The sequence below is a fragment of the Malurus melanocephalus genome, unplaced genomic scaffold (assembly GCF_030028575.1).
Source record: "Malurus melanocephalus ecotype Western Australia unplaced genomic scaffold, MMel_1.1 scaffold_316, whole genome shotgun sequence".
NCBI classification, from domain to species: domain Eukaryota; kingdom Metazoa; phylum Chordata; class Aves; order Passeriformes; family Maluridae; genus Malurus; species Malurus melanocephalus.
Window position 1 is genome coordinate 818,384 of NW_026623548.1, and position 6,902 is coordinate 825,285.

A 6,902-nucleotide genomic window follows, 5' to 3' on the forward strand; every position below is an offset into this window, starting at 1 on the left:
ATTCCTTTCTAGCCCTTGATTTCTAATAGTGGCAGCTAATTAGCTTCTTGCTGAATGAGTGTGGGAGAGGCGAGGGATCTGGTGGCCTTGGCCAGTGCCCAGCAAGTCCTTCCATGGCCATCTGGAGGGCCTGGGTCTGTGTTTCCAAGATAGGACTAACTCATTCTTCTCAGTTCCCAGTGCCAGTCCAAGCCATGGGTGGCTGCAGGGCCTTGGAGGCTCTCCAGGGCTGCACTCGGTGTTTGTGTGCTGTGCAGTTTGGCATTTTACACATGCCAGCCACCCCTGCAGCTGTGGCACTCATGCATTAGTAGGGCAGGCTCTTTGGCTACAGATCTCCYCCCAGTCCTCCTCCTAAAAACTTCCTCTGTAAAAGCATGTGTTTACCAATATTGGATATTTGTCTGTACAACAGAAAAAAAGGGATCCTGGAGCCCTGGATGGATTGTGCAAAGCCAGGAGCCATTGATTTTCTTTCTGTGCCATGAATACCGGGCTCGTGTACCCTGTCATTCCAGGAATAAAACCCTGAGTTGCTTCAAGGGACACAGGAGGTCGATGTCATCAAAGGTTCTTTCTCACGATGAGCAATGTGGGCTGAGAGACAAAACTCCTTCCTGTGGGCATCTGGAAGGGGGTGACTCAGATGCTTCCCAGCCTGTCCACTTTGGCAGCCTGGCCAGCCATGCAATAGGGATTTCCTTGTCCAGACACCACAGATGTGCCATGGCATGGCTTGTTTTAGAAAAAGTGCTGCTGGATGGACTTGAATTGCATCAGGAGCATCCCAAGAACAGCAGAGAGCCAGCACAGAGAGCAGGGATGGCCTGTAGGAAGTTCTGGGATAACACTTGCAGGTGGATTCACCCAGCACCGAGAACAGGGATGGCCTGTAGGAAGTTCTGGGATAACACTTGCAGGTGGATTCACCCAGCACAGAGAACAGGGATGGCCTGCAGGGAGTTCTTGGATAACACTTGCAGGTAGCTTTGATCCACCCCTGGGATCCACTGTTTGGATGTTGATGCTCTATCACCCCATGTGCCTCTCCCCTTCTTGCTTGTTTGTTTTGAGGGATCAAACCAAGGAACTGAGAGCCCTGACTGGCTTTGGGGTGCTCTTCCAGGCCAGCTGGGAGCAGGAAGCAGTGAGCTGCTCCCCAAAGAGCCCCAGTGAGGTTTAGCTGCTCTCACAGCAGCACACACAGCTGGCTTTGAAACCTTCACACCTCAAAGCTCCTGGGTTTCATTCGGCCACGTTGCTGGAACATTTTCCAGTCGCTCCATCCAAAGTTTTGCCTTTCTTCTCCSTTACAAGTTTGGTCTGGAGCAGCACCCCCGTGCAGAGCAGGGCTGGCTGAGGTTATTCCGGGGTCTGCAGTCTGAGCTCGGCCGCCTGCCATCAGGACTCCCGGGCAGGGGCTGCGTTGCCTCTCTGACAGTCCCGGGCTCTCACCCTCAGCTAATTACTTTGATCCTTTACACTTTGTAAAAATTCTTACAACACAAAATAAGTCCCCCCTGGCTTTAACCTCGTGACCCGCCCGGCCCTTGTAAAAGGGAGGGAGAAAAGGCAGCCGTGCCCGCCCCAACACACGCACTCACCCTGCGCCTGCATCCACATCCCCACCACTGCCTAAAGCCTGGGGCTTTAATCGCTTCCTCCCAGGACTCCCACAAAAAAGCAAATAAAACTCCTTTTACAAGATAGCAGAGCAGCATGAAGGATCAACTTCACCAACAAGAAGTTCTTTCTTCAGTTCATTTGTTGTAAACCTCCTTTTCTTGCAGATTTGGATCCTCTGAGTGCCTCTCCCCTCCCATCGCCGGCCCTCTTGCCTGCCCTGCTGCCAACAAACAGCTTAATGCTTAAAACAAGCAGGGTATTTTTTCAGGATCTGCTTGTTCACAGGGAGTAACCTGTGTGTGAACACATACTTTGAAATTCCCTTTTCACAAATCAGGAGTATTTCTTCTTTCTTCTTCACAGGACCCAGCTAAGAAAATAAATGGCAAAGGGAAAACCCTCCATTTATAGAGGGTAGTTAAATTGAGCAGGGATCTGTGAGGTAGCTGAGGAGAGATACAATGCAGGTCTATAAAATCAGAAGTGGTCTGGAAAAATAAAGATGTTGTAACTCTTTTACCTCGGTTAGTACAAAAAGCAGATTCAGTTCTTCAGACAATGTGTATGTCCCTTCCCCTGAGCCGGGAGAAACATTTCAGAGAGTGGTAACTTGGTGAACAGCATAAAGAAAYCTAAATTTCTGGTTTAGATTAAGAACAGGGAAACAAATTTGTATCTTTCTCCCTTACTGGCTGACTTGTATTTATAAAACTTGCAGACACTTAATAATCTCGAGGCTTCTTTCTCTCTGACATATTTGGTGAAGAATGCTCAGCGTTTTCTGAAGTTGCCATAAACCAGAATGTCGTGCAAGCTGCACTCACATTGGGATTCAGGAGCTTTGCCTCTTTAGGAAAACAGGAAAAAAAAAATAAAAACCCTAATTTGCCAACAAAACCCACATTTGGATGCCTTTATCATTTCCTCAGTTAAGCCAAAACCAAACTGCTTAAAAGCTTTTAGGCTTTCATTTATTTGTCCCTTCTTTCTAGTATTTTTTATTTCCTATGCTTGAGTTAGATCTGGTAAAGGAAGGAATTCAGGAATAAAGTCCTGCAGAGTCTGTTGTTCTTAACAGATCACCTGGATGTGATAGGTGAAAAAATCTCAAGACTCAGGTGGAACCAAGGGTGTAAGGGGAGCTGAGAGATGGATCCTGGGAACACTGAGTGGAAAAGCATTCCAGCTTTTTGGTGAAAGGTCTGTGCTGTTCCATTTTGCTGGACATTGAGGTTCTGGATCCGAGGCTCAGGACAGGGAGTGAAACTTCCATGACTGTGGAGGCAATACCTGCACAAAAACACATCAGGGATGTTTTTTTATTGAGGAAAAAAAACTCGTATTGTGAATGTGGGCAGTTTCTCCAAGACCGTTTGACAGTTCTAACCCAGAAATAAAACCAGAGGCTTCTTTCAGCTCCCCATGTGGAGTTCCTGTGCATCTTCCCTCCTCCTGCACCCCTCGGGGTGAGGCACAGCCCCAGGCTCCAGGCAGGATCTGTGGGACCATTCAGAGATGGTGGCACTATTAGGAATTGTGTGCCTGAAGCAAAGATGGATTTTGCTGATGCTTGGGCATTCAGGTTTTGGGACCAAAAGTGTGACAGAAATCATGAAGAATCTTTAGGATTTTCACACTCATCCCCTTGCCCTTCTTGGGAGAAGATATTTGTATAGAGARTTCCCTGGACTGGGCTCTCACTCGTTTGTCCATGTTTGCACAGCTCAGGAGTGCCCTTGCTGCTTGCCTGGGAATCTTTGGGATCCTTTGGTGATGCTCAGGGAAGAATCTGTGCCTGTAACAGAAAAATGAGAATCCKCCCCATCTTCCCTTCCCCCGTGAGAGATTCTTTGTGGGTTTTTTTTCGTTCCCTCCAGCCCTGTGAACCTGATTTTATCCCACCAAGGGAGGCTTGAACTCTGCAGTGCTGAGGTTTTTGCCTGTTTTTGTCTAGGTCAGCGTCCTGCACGCCAGAGTCTGAGTGGAGCCACTTCCAGACTCAGTCTCTGTAGGGTGCTGACCATGCCAGAGCTCTGACCACAGCCAAATCCTAGGCCAGGGCTCCAAGCTGCTCTCTTTCCCCAAGTTGCCTGCTTGTACTAAATACTGGGGCAGCTCTCTAAAATACTGAAGGAACAAAGCATGCAAGGCAGTAAAATGAGGCAATTAAACCTATAAAACCAGGGTTTACAAGGGAATTTATAGTGTCAGAGGCTTTTTATAGGTTTTTTAGATTAGTTTAAATAAAAAAGGGGGAGAGAGAAAGAGAGAAAGAGAGAGGGAGAAAAAGAGGACCTGAAACTTGAGGAGACTTAAAAGTTCAGAGAGAGGCTTTTAGGAAGAACAGAGGGGTAATAATTAGAGGCACATTTTCCATTTCACTGTCTTTGCAAATTGAAATTAAAGAAGCTGGGGCGGAAAAAGCATGCACAGAACAACAGGCAGTTTGCATAGCTCCCTCTTSCTCCTGGTAACATTTGATTTTTCTGTTTCTGTTTTTTTTTTGCCTTCTGGCCAGGTGAGAGCATCCTCATCACCTGGGCAGAGAGACTAAAGGTTAATCTCAGGCTGAGTGAAATTTAGGTTTGGTTCTTTTCCCCTCCTGCTGTGGCTGCTCACTGGTTCAGATCTGAGAGCTCATGTTCAAGAGGTGAAATGGAGCCAGCACCTGATTAAAGCAAATTTGGCCAGGGGAGACAATGGAGCCTGTGTTTTAAAGGGCTTTGTCGTGTTTTAGTTCCTCCAGCTTCCCTTGGCATTCCACAAACACAACCAGGAGAGGRGATTGCCTTGGGAATGTCTGATCAGAGCCTTTCTTGGCTTTTGTCTGCTTCTGTGTGAAGGAAGGAAAAGGTGATTCCCATCTCCCAGATCCTGCATCCTCCTCCGTGGCAGCACCTCCTTTATCCAGGGCTGGTTTCCTCCCCAGCTGAAGAACACACGGTGCTTTCAGAGCAGTGCAAATCAAACAGCATTTCTGATCCCCTCTTTTCTCCAGCTCTGATCCCATGCAGTTCCTCTGAGCAGATCCTTGGAAAGGCCAAAGTCTGCTGGCCTGAGCTCCAGGGTTGTGATTCTGCCTTTTGGGTTGTTGTCTTCTATCAGTTTTGGTCCTTTCAGAAGTGGTGCTCTGGGATGGCAGGARAAAGGAGTCTCACTTCACATATGTGGCAATTTTTCCTTCATGAAGAGGGAATGTCTGCTGGAAATCTTGTCACCATCACTCTCTCCTTTATCCCATTAAGAAAATTACCCTTTCTGTGGTGTTTGTAGGATCTTGGAGTCTGGAGTGGAGATCTCTTTCCACTCTTCACTTTTTCCTGTGTGGAATAGTTCTTTTTGGTAGAATGTGGATCTTGGTTGCTTGCTAGAATATGCAATTAGTAAATTACTAATTAACCATAGCAATTCATCTTGATGCTGCTGAGCAGTTTTTGTGTAAACCTGCCTGTTCTCTCAGGCAATGTAAAGGCCCAGCCTTTGAAAAATAAACTGAGAGGACATAGGAGCCAGCAGCCTGTGCTTCAGCTCAGTTTGAGCACCTGAGGGGAACATTTCTGCCACTGGAGAGGGTGACAGAGGAGAGTTCCACCACCCTCGGGGGGTTCTGCAGCAAGAGGGGAGTTTGCCCATGATAACCTTCAGCTCATCTGAGCTAAATCATTCCTTTTGTAACAATATCAAATACAGGGTGAAGGGTGAGTGGGACAGACAAAACCTGAAAGGGGTGAGAATGTGTGACAGAGAGAGGGAAGGTGCAGGTAGAGGGAAAGGAGTAAATTCAGATCTCAGATGGGCCAAACAGCTCCACAGAGTTTCTCTGACCAACTTGCAAAAGGCATGAACAGTTCTGAACTCTATCTCCCCACACTTTCCTGCCTGAGAGAAGGTTAAAAATGAAGCACAAATTATCCATTTCTGATCCCATTGGCATGGGGGTAATTATCTTCATTGGAGTTGTTACCATTTTACAGTGAGATCAGAGTCAAGCCCAGCATTCTTGAAGCARCGCTCGAGTTTTTAAAGTCTGCAAATGTTTGTTATTGCAGTCACATGAGAAATAGTTCTGCAATCAATAGAGAAAGCTATTAAAAATGTGGGTTTTGTCTCTGTCTAGTTGGGTACATTAAGATACATGTATCATCCTACAGTCTCTTTCCCTCCATCTCCATACACATGTGTAGGGGCGGAAATTTTAGAGTGCTCAGCTTTGGTCAAAATGTCCCCAATGGAAAATACAACACTGACCTCAAACAGCATCACATTTTAGGGCAGCGATGAKTGATTTCTAAAATGCTACTGTTAAGTATATATTTAAAGAGAAATCACCAGAGGGAGAGTGAGTCTGACTACCATGATACTAAAGTTTGAGAAATAGTGATGGGAGGGAGCTCTGGCTGGGCAGAGCTCACTGTTTRGGTCATCCCAGTCCAGTACTGGTCTGGCATTTCTGTTGTGATTTACCACCTGGGATTTATTTTTTGCAATCTGAAGGGCTGCTCAAGGAAGAAAATGAGCCTGGAATGRCTTGTTTGCATCTTCTGTATTACAGAAGATTGCACAAATGCATCGAGAAACAAAGAGTGAAGCTTTCAGAAGAACAGGATTAAAAAAAGAAGCCTCACATTTGCTAGTTGCTAAATACAACTTGGAGTAAGCACTGGAGTCAAACAAACAACTTTTACGAGTGAGAAGATCCATCTGCTATCACTGATCTTATAGATCTTCCTGTGCTCTGATACTTCAGTATTTTAAATCACATCTAATGGGCCGGGCCGCCCGAATCGATGCATGTTATTCAGGCTGCAGGTGTGGCTGTCCCAGCACAGCAGGCCTGGAGCCAGAGCCTCAGCTCCTTTCAGTCCATGTCAGCACTTTACAGCTTGCTCAGGACCTGGCCCTGGAGAAAAGAACAGACTCGGCCAGCAAAGAATCCTGAGCTGCTCTAAATAAAGCTCCCTCATTGATCCTGTTGGGATGMAGAGCTTGGAGGGGAGACTGCCCCTAAAACCTGGGGTGCTCAGAGCTCAGCAGAGAGGTGACCATGCTCCAAGAGAGCAGTCAGGAGTAGCAGGGAGAACTGAACCTGCTCTTCGTGCCTGCATAGTCTGCCCTGCACAGCTTTCAATGCCAGTGCTCATGGAGCCATCACTGAGAACACTGGCAGGAGCTTCTGAGCCCGGCTGGATGTGATCCCATGGGCAGCACCGATCCTGAGCAGCACCCAGAGCCAGACAGGTACTGGGGTGTGCTGGAACCCTGGCAGTCTGTCTGTC